This window comes from Rhinopithecus roxellana, chromosome 8 (assembly GCF_007565055.1).
Source record: "Rhinopithecus roxellana isolate Shanxi Qingling chromosome 8, ASM756505v1, whole genome shotgun sequence".
Classification (NCBI taxonomy): Eukaryota; Metazoa; Chordata; class Mammalia; order Primates; family Cercopithecidae; genus Rhinopithecus; species Rhinopithecus roxellana.
In genome coordinates this window covers 77,529,310-77,545,598 of record NC_044556.1, presented here as the reverse complement: position 1 = coordinate 77,545,598, position 16,289 = coordinate 77,529,310, and the positions used below count along the sequence as shown (strand labels likewise).

At 54.1% G+C, this 16,289-nt stretch overlaps 1 protein-coding gene across 1 annotated transcript in view; it reads right to left on the bottom strand.

Moving 5' to 3' along the window:
- LEMD1 (LEM domain containing 1) overlaps positions 1-15,716 on the bottom strand; it is a 64,224-nt gene extending 48,508 nt beyond the window's left edge. Inside the window, exon 1 of the mRNA XM_010362465.2 lies at positions 15,659-15,716. The gene's annotated coding sequence lies outside the window, so the exon portion shown is untranslated. The remainder of the gene's footprint in view (positions 1-15,658) is intronic.
- Between the last annotated feature and the right edge of the window lie 573 nt (positions 15,717-16,289).

Genomic DNA, 16,289 nt, shown 5'->3' with positions numbered 1-16,289 from the left:
CTGCGCCTGGCCCTTTCTCTTTCTTAAAAGCACCTTAAGACTATGTGATCCCATTGTAGTCCTAAACCACCTTCCCTGTTCCCCACACCCACCCACTCTAGCTGGCTTTATCTCACTATTATTTCTGAGATGGTAAGAGGCACGAGGCCTGGCTTCCTTCAGTTTAGAGATAGCACAAGTGAGGCTCACGGAGTTCCAGGGGACCTGGGGTGTCTCCCAAAGCCTCCTTCTTGGCCTCAACACCTCACTTTATGTACATACTCCTGACTCTTCCTCCAAGTCTCCATTCTTCCTCTTCTCAGCAGATTTGATGGAAATAAATGTTTAGCTTCTGCTGCTGCAGTGTATTACAGTGTGAAATAAACATGGATGCCCCTTCTACCCTGACAACATAATACATTTACTGCAAAGGGATATAATAAAGTCTGTTTATTACAGCAATTAACAGAGCAGCGTTTGCCGGCATGCTTTTCAGTGGCAACCAGAAAAGTGCTTACTCCAGGTGCATAGATTCGGGAAACCATGCAACTTGAGCCAAAATGAAACCAATTAGAGGCTTAGTAAATGGGTCCCAGCCACCCCAGGAAACTTAACCATCCACGAGTCAGTTCAGCCGAGATAGAACCTCAGTGCGGGAGTTCAGCATGATATAGATTCCCAGTTTACAGAATTAATCCAGACCTGTCGCCAGGGTTGTGGTCTTGAGGATGTGAAATGTATCCGCCCAACATGTGAAATGTATCCACCCAGGTGCTGGGTTCAAATCTTGATAAACTACATAGGGGTATATCGATGGGGAATGTTAGCACCATTGACTCTCAGGGGTCTCCTGCCACTGCCATGGAGGTGGGGACATAAAGAGAGGACTAGAAGCTGGGTCAGAGGGAACAGACAGAGAAGGAAGAGAAATCCTTTCATTAGACCCTGTCTTCAAGAGCCTGGATTGAAATGTGGCCATCTTGAGTAGGTGTGGGGAGGAATCTGCTTTTCAGCCTGGAGAATGTATGCTATTTTGCTTTAGGCAGAAAGACTGGACAAAGACATGAAGCCATTTGTTCCAGTTTTTTGGTGGAGGGACAGAAGAAAGGGAAGTACTAGTTTCAATTCCCCAGTGAATCTGATTGCTAATTAACCAAATTTAATTCTCTATCCCCTTTTAGGAGGGCAGGGGTTGGCTTATACCACCAACAGGACATTCTTCAGAATGAAGTTTGATTTTCCCAAGAAGGGAAGTGTCCGCAGTGTCATACGTGTGTAGGAAAAATCCATCCTGATTGGCAGCTCTTTTTTCTCTGGAGCAGCCTCTCACGGAGACCATGGGGAGTTTTGATCTAGAAAACATAAACCTGGGTGCCTAAGCCAGGTAGAAAACCAAAGGTTTAAAAGGGCAGAGACAAACCCCTGTTAAACAGTTCCCTCTGGTTGAGGGGTGACCTAAGGGGCTCCCCTTTTCTCCATCACTCTTTCCCATCCTCAAGCCTCTGGGAGAAGATGCTGTATTGAAGGATGAGGGCAGAAGCCAGCCTGGCCTCTCTGGAACAGAGAAAGTTAGAGCTTTGAGCATCATGAACAACGGGATAAAAATAGCAGTGTTGCCATGGCAACAGAGGCTGGGAGAGTCCTGAGGATCTGTCTGGGTCCTGCCATCTCCCCCTCCTGCCTTCCTCCCGCCCCTTGGATGGAACACGGGAATAAGCTGAAGGAGGAGAGACGGCTGCCCCAGAAGGGAAAAAGACAGACCAGCAGCCCACGAGGAAAACCCTTGAACTCCATACTTGAGGGGTTTCTGCCAGCTCCTGAGCTGCCCAGGTCTAGGAGCTCTTGGCTTTTGCAGTTTCTTCCTCAGTATGACAGCTTCCTCCAGGGATGCCCTGGGCAGCTACCACTCACCCTCCTGGTGGATAGTCCTGACCTCCTGGGCTCCTCTGTGAAGAGTCAAGGTTCCTATTTCTTCTTCATGATCTATAGCTCCCATCCCATGGAAATTCAGAGAAGGGAACCCAGGTGGACTGGCCACAACAACCCCAACACAGTGTGCACTGACCACTCCAGGGATGGCCTGGGGGTCCAGAGGATTCACCCTGACGAGCCAGACACCCTTGTCAGCAATACGGACTTGAGGGGCTGTGTTTGTGTTGGGAGCAGGGTGATGATGGTGACGGCTCTCTCTTGCTCTTGCTTTTGGGTCAGAGAGATAGAACGTTCATTCCTTGGGAACAGATTCCATTTCTTGGTTCTTGTGGTATTGTCAGCTTGATCGCCTGCTGGGCACAGCATCCACCTTCAGGAGGAACACCAAACTTCCTGGACCAGTCTGCAAGGAGCCCACTGAACTCAGCAGCCCAGAGTTTCTTCTCTGGCAAAAGCCCACCTTTGCAATTGTGAACCAAGTATCTGTCTCCAAAAGTTCCAGCCACATCTGGGCACATCTGATAAGTGTGCCCTTTATCATGCATGCCTTCCTGTGAGGTAGGGAGGAAATGGGACTCATCGCCACCTGTTATGGAGGAGGCTGGGAGAGAGGAGGCAATTTGCCAAGGTCAGGAGTCAGTCATGGCAGAACACTGTGGGGCTGTGGCTCTCCATCCAGAAACAATCACCAGCACATTCCACCAGCACATCCCCAGCCACTGGGCAAAATGCACATTCAGTCTGTAGACAGGACAAACTCTAGCCCGAGGCACTTCCCTTTGCAGAAGGCAAGGAATGAGGTGGGGTAGTTTGATCAGCATGGAGATGGGCATGTGAGGAGCTGTGCAAAGGGAAGCCCATGGGTTACAAAACTGGAGCAGGGTGCCAGTCCTTGAGATCTCTTCTAGAATCACTTGAGCATCTATCCGCAGGTGGTTGTGGTGGTGGTGGTGATGGTATGTGTATGTAACGGAGAGAAAATGAGAGCGTACATAAGAGTGGCACCTGTCATGGCCTAGACAGGACCTGGAGTCAGAGTCCAGGCCAACTGACTTACTCCCTTTGGGCCTGGCTGTAGGAGGGAAGAGAGGCAGAACTGCAGGGAGCCCTGGGCCCTGGCTAGAGGAAGATACTAGCAGAAGCTCTGGGTGACTTGCCTTTCCCTCTCGCTCCCCCTCTCACTTCTCAGCACCACCATACCACTTCCACCCACCCTCCCTACATGTCTGTTGTCTGCACAGAGTGCATCTGTGAGGGCAGAGGAAACCTGCGACCCTCTGGTTCCACAACCCTATGCCCCACTGAGGCTCAACTTCCCAGACTCACAGAGCCCTGGACTCCAAAGGAGACTTAAGAGGAAATTCATGTAATCCCCTATTTACAGTTGAGGAACCTGAGTCTCAGAAATAAGACATGACTAGTCTAAGGTCACATGGTCATTAGTTTCCAAGCAGGGCTAGAAGCCAGGAGACCTGGCTCCCAGCTCAGTGCTCCTTACATCCCACTCTAACACTTCATGTGTATTTCAGTTAGTTAATTATTGCTCTTTTTTTTTGAGACGGAGTCTTGCTCTGTGGCCCAGGCTGAGTGCAGTGGCGCGATCTCAGCTCACTGCAAGCTCCGCCTCCTGGGTTCCCGCCATTCTCCTGCCTCAGCCTCCCGAGTAGCTGGGACTACAGGCGCTGCCACCTCGCCCAGCTAGTTTTTTGTATTTTTTAGTAGAGACGGGGTTTCACCATGTTAGCCAGGATGGTCTCGATCTCCTGACCTCGTGATCCACCCGTCTCGGCCTCCCAAAGTGCTGGGATTACAGGCTTAAGCCACCGCATCCGGCCTATTGCTCTTTTTTTCTAAAAGTAACAATCTCCCTATATATTTCTATGAGCCCATATGCTACATTCAAAAAGCCCTTCCCTGGGAGCAGAGAAGGAAATGACATTCTAATAAAAAGGTTTCAACCTGAGACAAGAAGCCCCTTGGGTCCTGTGGGCCAGGGTCCTAGGCAACACTCAAGTCACAGGGACCCCAAGCACCCTTCACACTTCTCGATCTTCCATTCAACAGCCTGAAGCCCAAGAGGGAAAATGGCCATGGGAAGTCCTCGCTTTACAGATGGGGAAAACTGACCCCCCAACCTGTCTGCAAGGAGGAATAAGTGCCACACAGCAAGAACAAGAGGCCTGATCTCCCCCACCTCAAGGTGGAGTCTCTGGGAGAGAACCATGGAGAGAGGATGGGACGGCAGGGCAGCAAGGCCCACCCCAGAAGGAGTAGAAGCCTGGCCCGAAGTCAGAGGCCCGGGGTGCAGGGTCTGTGAATGCTGAAGCTGCTTTGGTCTTTCCCTATTCCCTGGGCTCATTCAAGGGCCTAGAGGAGGGCACAGGTCTCCAGACTGCTTCCGGAGATGCTAAAAGGAGCAAAGTCCCCATTTCCCTGAGAAGGAAACCGAGGGACAACAGAATGTGGGGTTGGGGTGTGCCTGGCTAGAAGCTGCTACCTGCTACTCAGACCATTCCAGCTGCAGTGCTGGCCCCAACCTCAGCCCTGGGTGAAGAAGGGACTGCCAGCTTGGCGGCAGAGGACAACTGGACCTCCACTCAGAACATTTTGACCTTGGGACCCCACCCGTGTTCCCAAAGCCAGGGCTCAAGATATCTAGTATCCCTCTGGAGCCAAGGGAGTTCTGGGGGAAGAAGCTCTCTGGATGGGCTCCCTGCCAAACCCCTGCAGCTGCAATCCCTGCCAAGGTCTGAGAGGCACACATGGGGAAAGTTCTCCTCGGCCACCCACTCCCCAGGACGTACTTTCTCCACTTTCCTGACCTTTCCTCCTGGTGAGCCCGTGTGGTCAGGACATAACACCCAATATCTCTGAGTCTCCGGGGATACAATTTCATCCTCTGCCACAGAAGTGACTTCTCTAGGATTGCAGCCTCGCAGGTGACCGCTAGGGACACACATGCCCTCCAGGCAGCTCTCTGGCCTCTGTTTCAAGGTAACTTTTCTGCCCATCTCTTTTCCTCACCCAAGGCCTCTACTATCCAAGAGGACAAATAACCAGGGAGTTTTTCTCCTCTCCTTTGTGACCCCACTGGCCTTTATTGCTGAATCTTGTTGTTCCCTTGAGGGAAGGACTTCTGTTTATAATTCTTTGGATATAAAAGGAAAGAACAGATTGTAGAAGGCGGGGGCTGGGAGGTAGGGGCAAAGGAAGGGGATGGAGGATGGGAGGAGGAGCTCAAGCTGTGCTCAAGCCTCATAAAGAGAACCTGGATCCCACCAAATCTGCCCAAAGCCCAGGAAAGGGCCCTGAGTGTGGGTATGAGCTGGGCAGGCAGAGGCTGCCAGCATAGAATGTACCCTTGCTTCTCCCAGGTCCTGGGCGAACCAGCCGAGGAAGCCTTTTGCCCTCCCTGGTTGCCCAGAGAGGCCCACATTCCAAGGAAAGGGGAGTCCAGACTCTGCTGTCTTGAGGCCTTGACCTGTCTACCCAGGTCACCTGTTTACCTGTCAGAAGGGCTATTCTGTCCCTGGGGAGCTAGAGGGGCTCTGACTTTGCTCCTTGGCTGAGCTGTTCCCCGATGAGGGAGAACAGGCTTACAGAATCTGCCTGAAGCGTCTCTGCCGCTGCCATTCCTGTCTGCATGTCTTCTAGCCCTGGAGAACTCCAGGATCAAAGGCAAAAGGCTAAGTTATACCAAAATAGGGGGAGAGAGGAAGGAAGGAAGAAGGAAAGAGGGAAGGAAATGTTTTTTTCTTTTGCTTTCTACCTCCTGGAAATGGGCCGGGGGTAAGGGCAGAGACTGAAGCTGGAAGGTTGGTGGGCGTGGGAGATGAGGGAAAAAGTCAAGGAAAGTCCTAGAGGTCCCCCACCCCAAGAGTTTCCCCTGAAGGCACCACATACAAACGCGGTCCCCTCTATGGCTTCTGAGGAGAGAAGAAAAAGGCAGGGGAGACAGGAGAATCGAGGGACGGCACGGCTTACTGCAGGAAAGGGGTCCCTCGGTCTGGCCACGGCAGGACAGTCCCTGAGGAGGGGAGTCAGGGCCTGGGGAACAGGCCTCCCCACATGTGTGCCGCTGGCAAGGACGCACTGGCATCATGAACATGGGTGGGTCATGGCCAGGGCTGGAGGAAACACTGCTTTCTAGAAAGCAAGAACAGAAGGAACCACAGAGCCACCGGCCACCTCTGCCCTCCTCCTCACTGGGATGACCACCTCAGGCTTGGCCCCACCTGGCCCAGAAGGATGCTGGGAGGGGGCTGGAAAAGGACTCATGCCCCGGTTCCTGGAATCCCAGAAGAGTCTCACACTTCCGCCCCAGAGGCCTCCCAGGGTCAGGGCTGCTGGAGGTTCTCTGCTAGAGAAACTTAGCAGAGGTTTCCTATTAGAGCAGCCAGTTTCCTATTCAGCAACAGCTCTCCTAGCCCAAGGCGGCACATCCCTCATGCGGTTACCCTGAGAAGAGTCCCCCGAAGCTCTCAGGGCAGGAAAGAAGTTTCGCCCCTTGGCCTCCCTGGGGCTTCTCAGTCTCTGGAAGGCATGTGGCAGGTCCTGGGGTTCCCCTTTGTGTGGCTGGGGCCTCTCTCCAAGGAGGTCTGAGAATTGGAAGCTAATGGGTGTGGGCATGAGAAGGATGAGAGGCATACAGGAGGCTGATGCCCTCTGGTGAGAGTCAGGCTGAGAAGAGCATCGGCTAAATCAAGACCTAAGATACACACACGGCTTCCTGCTCCAAGCCCCAGTCAGAAGCGGGCACCATCAGGCCGGGGACCTGCTGGGGGCTTGATGGAGGGGCCCTGGTTCTGCTCACACCGCCGTCTCCCGCTCTCTGTGAACTTCCTCCTTCTTCCTCTTCATTTTGCAGAAGCCATGGAGACCACAGAAGCAGGCGAAAGTGAACTGGGGCATGCCCTACACGAGGCTGGGAGAACACTCACCAGAGATCTGCAGGGAAAGGCAGGGGAGGGAGATGGGGCAGGAGAAAGGCAGGAAGAGAGAAGCAAGCTGGGGTTAATGCTCCCAGAACCCTCTGGGTCTGGCCCAGTCATTGCCACTCCCTGAGGCGGCCCACTAGGTCTCTCACACCGGCTGGGGGAGGAGTCAGGCCTCCAAACAACAGCTCTTTGAAACCTCAGTGTTTCCTGATCTGTGTGGAGCTGATGTCATTCCTCACATTGGAGACTGGGTGAGTCCAAGGGAGGAAAGAGAAAGCCCAGCTGCTGCCTCCTTTTTTCCCCTCCCACCCGCTCTGCCTCACCTCATCACCATATACCTGGTTGGGGAACAGGAAGCAAGCTGGCTTAAAATAGACTCTGGCTTGTGCCACCTTACACAGGTTCCAGCTGGGGGCTTTCACTCGCTTCTGCAGGTCGCACACGACAGGCCCTCCTCCATCCAAATGCAGACCCCTTCATCCAGTGTAGCTTTACTTTGACACCTGGGACCGAGTCAGATTCCTCCCTTGCTTAACAACCCCAAGTTGTCTGACACCCTAGGAAAGCCTATAGGGAGCGATTATGCCCTTCCTTTGACTGCTCAGAGCAATGCAAATCCCATCCTCACCATGCAGAGAACAGACAGCGAAGAGGGTTCTTTTAGCCAACAGGCTCTTTTATTTAGCACCTATACTGGGCAAAGGGGTTGAGAGGTAGATACAAAAGGGTAAAGACATGGTTCTTCCCTGGCACATAAGTCTGAGGTAGAGGCTGAGGCTGGATCTGCCCCAACTGGACATGTCGTCCCCCACCTCTGGCTAACCAGGCCCTCAGCAGGAGCCAGGGGCCACTCTGGTATCTGTGGCAGTCTGGCTGGGGAAGAGAGGGAGCTTCGGGAGCTCAGCTTCAGTCTGCAAGAGTATCCCTTTCTACAAAGGCTCATTTAGGTTTCCCTAGCCTTAGCCACCTGCAGATTTTTCCAGTTCACCTCTCTGGCCTTCCTCTGCCCCTGGGCCTATGGAAAGGGAGCAGAAGTACATTCAAGCCACTCAAGCGGAGAAGCTGAGAACAAAGGAAGGAAAGCGTCCTGCATGGAGGTCAGGCCCGGGCCTGGTCTGAATCACTCCTCTCTCCAGGAAGAACATGACGACAAGCAGGTGAGTGAAGCCCAAGTGCCGCGGGGAAGGAGGGAGGCACAGGGCTATGCTGGAGAGGTTAGGAATAGAGAAGCATGAGGCGCCTCCCTTCTCCAGCCCCTCAAGCAATAGAGATTGCATAGGATGTCCTGGGCTACCCTAGCAAGGAACATGTGCAAAGTGGTTTCACTGCCTTTGAGGAATGTGGCATGGCCCAGGTGGTGGCTCTCTGGACAGTTCCACTGGTCTGGCCAACCTTGCCCTTTTGGAAAAACTTCCTTTGTGTTTCTCCAGACAGAGCTGAGGCCCACATCAAGCACGGTGCCCGGTGGAGCCAAGTCCTGTCAAGATTCTCCCCTGCCTCAGCCTCTCAACATCCCGGTAATACAGCTATTAGCTGTAATTAATAGGTGCAATGCATTTCCACTGGCCAGCTGGATGGGCAGGAGGCCCAGCTTGAGTCAGCATGGGTAGGTAGGCTGGTTATTTAATAACCCGATTTCCAGCATCATTTACACACCCACTCTGGCAGAGTATATATAGTTAGCAGAGAGCAACCTCCAGGATATATATAGAGCCGAGACACAACTACTATATTTCTAGATCTATCCACTGCAGCTATCTCTGGATCCCTCCTGTGACAAACCTAGAGAGAGACAGGGATCCAATCTGGGACTCGGGTGGCCTGGGTTCTATTCCTGGCTCTGATGCTAACATGCTGTGTCATCCTAAGCAAGTGGCTACATCTCTCTGGGCCTTCATTACCTCATTTCAGTGAGTACCAGGAGGTTAGGCAAGGTTTAACACTGAGACCCCAAACCTAAGGGGGTGGAATCCTAATTTGATCAGGAAGAAGGGAGGGTGGGTAGGTGGATTCCCTTGTAATCAGTTATTGTCATGTGTGCACTTCTCTTGCTGGGGGTGTAAGTCAAGGGTACGATCAACAAAGCATTCCCATGATTATTGAAAAATATATGGGGAGAAACTGACAGGCACAATAAGGCTGATCTGGGAAGGAACTCACAACTAAAACAAGCCAGGCATGTAGCAGCCCCACAAACGGGTCAAGGTGCAGCTCAGGGTCTCTGGCCTCAGGGTGCATCGATCCCTTCCCTTTTCACCTCACTTCCTTTTCAATGACTGTTCTTTCTTAAAAACAGCAAAATATACCCCCTTAAGCAACCCGTTCCTCCTCAGGGTCCTTTGGGGAATTTAAGAAAATCCTGGCTTTTTTGCTCTGCTTGTCACTGTAGGGAAGGATAGGATGTGAAGTCACAGGAACCAGAACCTACACATCAGAGGAAAGGAGAGCTAATGAAGCCGGCCAGGAGCTGGGCTAGGGGCTGCAGCCCGGCTCCCAAGAGGTGTTCGAGGGCTGGCTGCCTCAGTGGGATTCCTGGGTCCTTGTATCTAAGAGCAGAAAGTATAATAAACGGGGCCTGGTTATTCTGCTTAGATCTTTGCTCTAAAGTGCTCTAGATATCCTTCCTTTTCTCTAACAGGGTCTCTAAAAGGGTCCTCACTGCAAGTGCACAACTCCAAGCCCGGGAGGCTGTCTGGGCTCTGTCTGCAGCAGGCAGATTGCTGGGCCGGCCCCTGAAGTGGGGGCACATGGGGCAGAGAATTCCAACCCATTTCAGTGTCCCTGCCCGCTGTGAACCCCACTCCTCCCTCAGAGTCCCCAGCAGCAGGTACCTGGGGAGTCCCTCTGCCAGGCTGTGGTCTCTGCTCCTCTCTGCTCTGCCCGGGCAGGGGTCCTGTCGACTCTCTTCCCTGTCTTTACCCCTTCACCCTTGGCAGAGGGCTCCAGTATCAGCTAGAGGCTCCCTGAAGTCAGGTCCCTTTGCTGCGTCTATTTGAGGGGGAGGAGTCTGGACTAGTGCCTGGGTCCATTCCCCACTCATCAGAGCTCATCATGGGAACTCCCCTCCCACCCTCCCGCTCCTTTTCCATGCCCATAGTCCAGGAGGGACTAAGGAATGGAAAAACAGCCCCCAGAAGCCCAGAATAGGACAGAGAGGTGGGGTGGACACTGGACAAACCTCCTGCTATCACACAGTTGGCTGCATCTGACTGCAAGCTGTTGGCCCTGGCTTCTTCACCATCCTCCTCTCTGGCTTTTTCCCAGCTCAGGTCCAAGATGGTTTACGGTCTGGGGGCATAGACGATGCTCTGCCCAGCCAGCTTTGAGGGAGCCAAGCTGAAGAGATGCCAATCCATCCTCCACCACCACTAGGAGGTTCCTCGGCCTCCCTCCTGATCCCTTCCCTTGGCCTGACCCCCGCATCTCTCTGTGCCAGATACTCTCCCAGGGTCCTCCAACCCTTGCACCTCTGGCAAAAATGGGGCAGTAAGTCAGAGACAGTATGAACATGTGGAAGAACCAAGAGAAAGAGGAGACTCAGAGCAGGCCAGAAAGTAAGATAAAAAGAAATCCAGGGCCCCAGGCTTGCAGACCACAAACTCCTAAGTGTCTCGAATTTTGGCAATGTCCTTCATCAAAGTGGGCAGCAGCGGGGGTGGAAGCCTAGGAAGCTATTTAAAGGTGTTGGGACATGCCAGGAATTCTCTGATAAACAAGAAGAGGGATATTGCGCCCTCCACGACCCATCCCTTCATCTCCCAAGACAGAGAGCAGAGGCGCTCTCCGCAAGGCAACCGCCACCCTCACTCCCTGCCACCCCCCACCCCAGGTAAAGGGCAAAAGAGAAGTGACCCAGTAAGGAGGGTGTGCCCTCGGCGCCTCTAGAACAAAGCTGAGCCCTCCGCCCCCTCCCCGGCTCCCTTAGCACCGCGCCTCAGTAATTAAAATATGAATTCACCTTCCCTCCCTGAGCCATTCATCACTGCGAAGGGAAGCAGCTGCGGCTTAGGAGACCGGATTTGGGGGATTAGCTCAGGCGGTGGAGCAGACACACCAGGAGAAAGAATTAAAAAGAAAGGGGGTGAATTGGGTTTTCTCTCCCCACCTCCTCCCTCTCCCTCTCCCTCTGGCCGCCACGGAGCCTCCTATCCCACCCCTTCCCCCAAAGCCTAGCCTCTGCAGGTTTCTGGGAACTGTAGTCTACAAGACCGTGTTGATAAACAGGCAGGCCAGGGGTGGGTAGTGGCACAAACTACAGATCCCAGGACTTCTTCCTGGAGTTGGCAGCAGCAAAACTGGGCACAGGCCTCCAGTCTGGGAGAAACCCGCATTATCCTTGGAGGTTAACTCCTTCTTGGCCTGCTTGAGCCTGAGCTCCAGCCTCTGGTTCACCATGCTCTCTGGAATCACAGGCCAAGGCCTCTGCCTCCAATGGCCTTCAGAGGCCACAGACCCTAGCTTGCCGGGTCAGCCCCCCTTGTATCTTACTTGCCCACCTATGGAGAAAGCTCCCTCCACTTTTCCAGACTGCAAGGGCAGCCAGGCATTCTCAGTGGTTCTGAGATTCTCGGGAGCTGGAGAGGTCAGGACAGCAATAGTCCTGAAATGTCTTTGTGGCCCGCACCCAGGGTTTTCCAGCCTGGCCTGGCAGAGGCTGGCCCACCCTAAGAGTGGGCAACATGACAGGCAGCAGCAGCTGGGAACCTGGTAGACCAGACCATCAGCGCCAGAATGAACCCCAAAGGTCTGACTTTAGTGTCAAACTTTTGAAAGCTGGGGACAGAGACTTTTTTCCCCCAATAGTCTTTATATTTAGGAAGGAGTAGGGCTTAGCAGTCAAACTCTATTTCCACTAAAAATGGAACAAATACAATAAGAGAGAGTCATCTGAATTCAGTGTTGTTAAACACGGGCCCACTCTCGCAAGGGAGGCCTTATGCTGGGTATATCTGAGGACTGTAAAAAAGACTTAGATTGCTGGGAATAAAGTTTCAGCCATCTGCAGGCAGGGGACAGGACATACGCAGCCCTCTGATCTGTGAATCCTCCAGGGAGAAAGGGCATGAGGGCAACTTGCTTATTCAATGCAGTTGAACAATTACGTGAAATACACAATTGCGTATCTTCTCCGGGCCTGTCCCATGGGCAGTAGCCACAGGAGACAAAGAATAGAATGGAGATCCACCTTTGTAACCCCAGAAGCAATCCAGGCCCAGCCCCAGCAAAGCAAGGACTGTCTTGGGTGAGTTGCTGAGCTGTGGGTTTGCTCTATGTCCCTGCTGGTGGCAACTTACCTCTTTTCTCCCAGTTCACACTTCATTCAACAAACATTTACTCAGCCATCCCTACAAAGTGCCTTGCCTTGCTAGAGCTTTACAGAGGTATAATCTCTGGAATGGCTCATCTGTACCCGTCCTCCCAGGCCCAGCCCAGTGCTGGGGACTACCCCAGCAAACTGAACAACAGGATTCCTGGGAGGGACCCAGTTGCAGGGGGCAGGAAGCGAGCATGGCTCTAACCTGGCTTTCCAGTTAGGACATCAGGAGTTAAGGGAAGCAAATCAGGTGCCTGGACAGCCTCAGAGCAGGGTAGGGAATAGGATAGGCTCACTGTGGGCCCAGGGCAGCTGGACAAGGAGGGAGGTGGAGGAAGGTGCCAGCCATCTCTGAACTCTGGGTGAGAGAACCCAGAGGGCAAGTAAGAAACCCTGGCCAATTCTCATGCCTTGTTCCTTTCACCATCTAAGCTGGGGCAGGAGGGGAAGTAGCCTGGATCAGCCCCAGCAAAAACCCAGCTGGCTTGGGATTTCTCTTTGCTTCTCCTATTGTTCTGATCCCCGCCCCCCCTCCCCCCCCCTCCCCCCCTCCCCCACCTCCCCGCAACCTCCTGTGGGAAAAGGAAAACCAGTGATGGACAAAGGGTGATTGGAGTTGGGCCATGGGGCCAATTTGTGGACGTGCATCCAATAGAGACCTCCAATAGAGACCTCGTGAGAACAACCTCCCGTGTGGGTACAGCACTCCCTGGTTTTCAGAGTACTTTCCCATGCACTGGTGTTGGCTCTCCCAATATGCAGCATGATGTGCTAAGAGCATGGGTTTTGGCACCTGACCATGTGGGTTCAAGCCCCAGTTCTGCTTCTTCCTATCCATATGAACCTGGGCCAATTTCTTAGCTCCCTATGCCTCAGACTTCCTATAAGTAAAATAGGCTAATAGTAGATAGGACTGTCTGGAGGATGAAATGAGTTAGTGCAGATAAGGTGGTTAGAATCATGGGGTACATAGTAGGTACCCAGTAAATGTTGGTTGGTGAAATTAAGGGCTCTGAGATATTATAAGAAACTTGCCTTCTGATTGTCAATACCAAATGTAGCGCTTTCTATAATTCTTCAGTGGTCTGTCTTAGACAGACTGGGGACTGCAACAGGGGGTAGAAGGCAGGACACAAGGATGCTTCCTCTTCCACCACAGCCACCTGTTGGAATCTTCCAGGATGGTAGGGATAAAGTCAGGCCGATTTAAAAGGGGGCAGGGGAAGGAATGTGGGAGTAAAGACAGGCATAGGGAGGAGCCACGCAAGCAGAGTGACAAGCAGGACTGGGGCAGGGAGGGCTGGTGCCCTTCACACACTGCGGGAGGGGGCAGCTCCTGGAGACAGTAGCACAGCAGGAGCGAGGGGCCCTGGAACACAGCCTGCCGCCCGGGGGGAGCGCCTGCCTTCCTAGTTTCACTCTGCAGAAACCTCCTTTTCCCTCGTGGCCAGCATGGAGTGTTCCCATTTCAGCCTCAGAAAGAGCCCAGAGGTCTCCTTACACAGAAAAAAGGCTGCGGATTCCAAGCTGACCTCGGAGAAAGGCGTGAAGGAGTGAGGCACTGAGCACAGGCCCAAGTCTTCATGGCCTGAGGCCCTTGACTCCAGCCCCCAAATCTCTGGCCATGAGCCAGGCCTCAGTAACTTGGCAAGGGGGAAGGAACCCACTCAGAAAGCTCAGCACACCCTGAAGGTCTCCTTCCTTCCTCAGAGGGAATCTCCCTCTGGAATTACCAGCCCAGGCTCTTCATTCCAGAGTAAGGAAATAGGGCCAGAAGGGAAGTGACTGGGCCAAGGTCACACGGCCTAGCCCCGATCCCAGGTTACCAGATCCCGTGATGCCCCACCCTCAAGCAGAGCCTCCTTCTGGTGCCCCTTGGTGGCTGGCTCCGAACCTGGTCCCGTGGGAGGTGCAGTTGCTGCAGGAGAAGGAGCTCGCCCCTCACTGTAGCCCATGGCTTTTAGCCCTACATGAGTTTGGGACAGCAATCACATAGGAATGAAAAGCCATAGGCCACAGCAGAGTGGAGGGGTCCAGCGGCAGGAATCTCACAGGGAGGTGAGAAGCTGAGGCACCTGAGAAGCCCTCACTCCCCTTCTCAGCACCCCACACACCAGACCCACCCACACTGCCTCCCTCCAGGATGCGGCCCCCCAGGTTAAATTCTCTCACCATCCTCTACCACCTGCACTAAAGCCATCCCAGTAATGAGTTTCCAGTTCTTGCCCTACAAAGGCCTCACACAATGGTCCTCACTCCAGGGTATGAGGAGGGGTGGCTTCCTGGCCATAAAGGACCTCCTCAAATTCCCTTAATTAGCTTCCAGCCCCCTGCCCAGGGTCCTTAACTACCCCTCCCCTAGAGAATAAGGCCGGATCTTTTCAAGGCTGTGCTGCTGCCAGTACCCAGGACTGGGGGTGGGGGTGGGGGGGGGGGCCAAGTTAGGCTCCCTCCTTGCAAAGCTTAACTCTTTCTAGTCCAACCACTGGAAGCACAGTGGGCAAAGGAGGGTCTGGGTAAAGGAGGGCAGTGATGAGGACCTGCCCTTTGTTTAGAGGGGTAAATAGGTTTCTTGAGTGCCCCCAGGGGTGGCGGCTGGGCCACCCTACCCAGACCAGTCTGGGTGGTTACCGACAACACCCATTCTTGCATAGTTCAGAGGAGAGTGAGATCTCCATCTCCAGACCTGGCTGGAGGCAGAAAGAGGGCTGCAGCTGAAACCTCCCCAAGCTGAGGGCAGCTCACTCTGGAGCCATCCCTGACAAGGCTGTGGGAGGGGTGCGCAGTGCCCTGCCGCTCTCATTGGCAGGACATGGGGGTTAGCACAGACATCTCCAGGAATGGATTAGAAGAGCTGAGTTGAGGGGAACCAAGGTCTCAGGGCCCTGGAAAAGATGTGTTCTAATCACAAGTACCATTTTCCCAGCCCCTCCCCTGTGATGGGTCAGCTGCAGGCATCAGCTTCAGAGAAGTGGGCCTCTAGGGCTCCTGCTAGCCCAGGCTCAGGAAAGCCCCAGGGGCCTCAGACCTCTCCCAGGGACCCCCAAGAAGATGGTAAGAGGCCTCAGGCCCAGATCAGGCCCTGCCTCTGCCAGGGAGTAGCTGCCACTACCACCCCAGCTGTACCCTCGGCCCCAGGGCCACACTTGCTAGCTCTCTGCACGACCCTGGTTGAAGCAACCTGCTTTCACTGGACAGGAATCCTGCATTCCCCACCAACAGCACAGCACAGCACAGCACAGCACGCCCCTCCACACACTCCAGCCATGCCCAACCTTAAGGGCCAAACAACCAGGCATCCTGCAGCCTCCCACCTGAACTTTGGGTCATCCATCCCAGCCCCAACCCCGTCTGGTTCTCCTTTCCATCCTTTCTCATGGGCCCCCAGAACCCCAGACCCAGGCCCTGCATAAAGCCATAGACTCTAGGCAGAATGCCCTCAGCTCCCTCCCAGGGGATGTTGGGCCAGGGGCTGGGGGTCCCAGGGGCTGCTCACCTGGCGGACTCAACAAGGCCCCCTTTCCCTCGCAGTCCGCCTCACAATTCCCCGCAGAGCCACTTCCTGCCTTCCAGGCAGCCACTCACTCCTCCACTCACCCCGAGAAGCTCCACGCCCCAGCGAGGGCAGGCCTCCTCCCTCCCCCTGCCCGCCCACCACCGGCCTGGGCTGAGCTGTACCCAACTCAACTTGACTCACTTGTGACCCGCCCCTCCCCCAGCCCTGAGGACAGTGGGGGTGGGGGCGGGCTGGGCAGGCGGGGCGGTCAGGTATTCCTTCAACCCTGACTTGGGCCTGAGTAACAAAGGTCTCATTGAGCCTCTGGCTGTCTGGTCGGTGAAGCACAAACCTCTTGTATCTCTGGCTTTTGATCTCACTCCCTCTGAACCAGCCATGTATTACTCACGTCCCCCTGCCGGGCCATTGGTGCGGAGGGGCTGTTTGGTCCCTCCCTCCCTCCCCATCTCCTTTCTCTCCTTCCTTCCCCTGCCGCTCCCCTCCAGCCTTTTTATAGTTTAATTTTTGGCAGGAGACCTGAGATGGCTCCCTGCAGGCCCCCTCTCCTGCCTGGCCCCCTCCCCTTCTCCGCAGCCCTGGTTCCTCTCCTCACCCATACCCCTATTCTCCT